Source organism: Silene latifolia, chromosome 9 (assembly GCF_048544455.1).
Source record: "Silene latifolia isolate original U9 population chromosome 9, ASM4854445v1, whole genome shotgun sequence".
In the NCBI taxonomy this organism is placed as follows: Eukaryota; Viridiplantae; Streptophyta; class Magnoliopsida; order Caryophyllales; family Caryophyllaceae; genus Silene; species Silene latifolia.
The window spans coordinates 58,144,833-58,147,741 of record NC_133534.1 but is presented as its reverse complement, the minus strand read 5'-3'; positions in this window follow the sequence as shown (position 1 = coordinate 58,147,741).

Below are 2,909 nucleotides of genomic sequence, written 5' to 3'. Positions count from 1 at the left end.
TCCCTTCCTCAGATACGACTTCAAGGTGACAGCTGCAATCAACTTGACTTTGGGTTTGACTAGAAACCCACGGTAAGACACACTAACACCCTTAGGACCTCTTAGGGACACTTTCTTTTGATGACAGTCTATCTTAGCTTTATACTTTCCTAACCAATCCATCCCAACTATCATCTCAAAACCATTAAAAGGAAACTCTAGCAAGTCTACAGGGAAATCGACTTGCCCAACTATCAAAGATACATCTCTAAACAGCCTCCCACACGATACAGACTCACCCAAAGGTATGAAAACTTGCTCCCTAACAGACTCATATACTCTCAACCCCAACTGTTTTACATGACTCGAAGACACAAACGACTGAGAAGCCCCCGAATCAAACAAAACAAACGTAGGAACACCATTAACAAGAAATGTACCGGTGATAACATGCGCATCTTCCTCAGCTGCTTTCTTCTCCATCATGAATAACTTGCCACTTGTCTTCTGCCCACCTCCCTCGACAGTACTGGCTGATGCGGTCGGCTTAGCACCCGACCCTTGGTTGTTATTGTTGTTGTTCATCGGTGTCTTCTGATAAGAATTACCGCCGTTGCGGTTGCCTCCACTCTGGTAGCTCTGACCTCCCCAGTTTGGCCATGATCCCGCCGGTCTGTTGCTCGCGAAGCTCTGCGCAGGTCTCTGGAAAGATCCCGGTGCACTTGTGCACTCATGTCTCTTGTGGCCTACGCCACCACAACCAAAGCAGGTCACTCCCCAACTATTGCTCGCACTCCCACGGCCACGCCCAAAGGAAGCCCCAGCACTAAACCCAGACCCAGAAGAAAACCCCTTAGATTGATTGTGGTTGCCTTTCTTGAAATTAGATTGGCCACCACCCTCGCTCTCAGACTTCCTCTTCTCTCCACCTGACCTCTCCTGAGCCATCTCCACTAGTCTCTCAGCTCTCCCAGCCCTCTCATACGCTTCCTTTACATCAGTAAGGACTCCCACGGGTAACTTATCCATAATTTTCGTGGTTAGCCCTCTCTCAAACCTCAAAGCCAGATTCTCCTCACTCAAACCCATATCCTCGGATATCTAGATTTCTCATTGAACCGCCTTGTAGTACTCACCACGGACATCTCGGCGATCATCTTAAACTTGTCGAACTCCTCTCTCAACTTACTCCTCACATGTTCTGTACGAACTCCTTCCTCACAAATTTCCTACGAAACTCCTCCCAAGGTATAGCAGGTAACCCCTGGTTGGTATATATCTCCTTGGCACTCACTTTCACCGAATCCCACCACTTGCCACCCTCCTCCCTCGGATAGAATGCAGCTGATCCACTCTCATCTCATCGGGACAAATAACTAAATCTAGTATGTTCTCCATCTCCCTCAGCCAACTATCAAGAAGGTTAGGCTCCTCAACTCCCTTGTACTCCTTCGGGTTAAACCTCGCAATATAGAGGCTGACTTTAGCATGGTCAACCTCCTTCTCCTTACTCTTATCCTTGTCCTCATTCACTCTCTTCAGGGTCTCAGTAAGAGCATCCTGGTGCTCTAACATCTTGACGATGTCGTCCGTAGTCATAAGCTCAGCTCTCGCATACAAAGCATTTATCTTGGGCGGCATCTTGGAGCTATATAAGAAAGGGTAAACATAAACACACGTACTAAACCTCAAAACACGAAAAACTCGCCCCGAAACCTACTCGATCGAGTATCCAAACCCACTCGATCGAGTAACGGGCTACTCGATCGAGTGCCCCCATGTACTCGATCGAGTACCCAAACTCCAGAACCAAACAGACCTTCTGATCTCTAACCCACTCGATCGAGTATCTAGGCTACTCGATCGAGTGACCCCCTACTCGATCAAGTACCCCTAGTTACTCGATCGAGTGCCCCAAAACGCGATTCTGGACTCAAAATCGTCAAATACCTACCCGATCGAGTCAGCCTCACTCGATCAAGTACCACCCATACGTAAGAGCTACCCGCATATTATGTCATATACTAACATGCTAACTGTATAAATCACATTATATCATAACAATCATGCTATTAATTGCCACGTTGTAAAACATTCCATCATGCTATCATTTCATCAACAATGTCTATATATATATAACATCACTTTTCTTTTATCTCATCAACTTCCAATTCGAACATCCAACCATCAACACATTCCATCACATTGTTACGTAAGTTACTTAGCACACACATGACTCAACACACATTTCCCCCATGTGACCGGTTCAAAGTTGTAGGGCGACCCCCGCGACTTTAGGACGTCTCCCAAGCCTTTGCACTAGCTCCTACAACTTCTACCCCGGGTTCATTTTAATTGACTCCCTATGTTCATTAAGTTCATTAGTTACAGGTTTCAGGATCGTCGCTCTGATACCATTTGTAACACCCCCATACTCCAAGTGCCTTACCAGGACCACTCAGGTATGAGGACATCACCATCTCGGTCGCCCGAGGTATGATAATCAAATAGACAAAACAGAAACAACATTTAATATAAATAGTTTAATGAATAAATAAAATCCTCGAAACCAAACTGAAAGTACAATACATTATTCCAAACTATCTGTTCTCAACTGAAATGTAAATAAATGCTAAACTACAGCGGAAGACTCTATCGTCATGTCGTGGCTATCCCAGCTATCCCCGTACTCATCTCTATACCTGTCCAATATCTGCTCACCATCCCCGAATGGATCACCGCAGGTTTACAAAACAACACCGGGGTCAGTACTAATCACACAAACAATATAGACAGCAATAACAAGATACACAGACAGCTGAACTGTCACACACACACATACACCAACTCCCATCATCTCAATACTGACTGTCCACTGGACCAGCCTTGCCAGTGGGGGACCGCAGCCGTTCCCACCTAAGCCCCGCTCA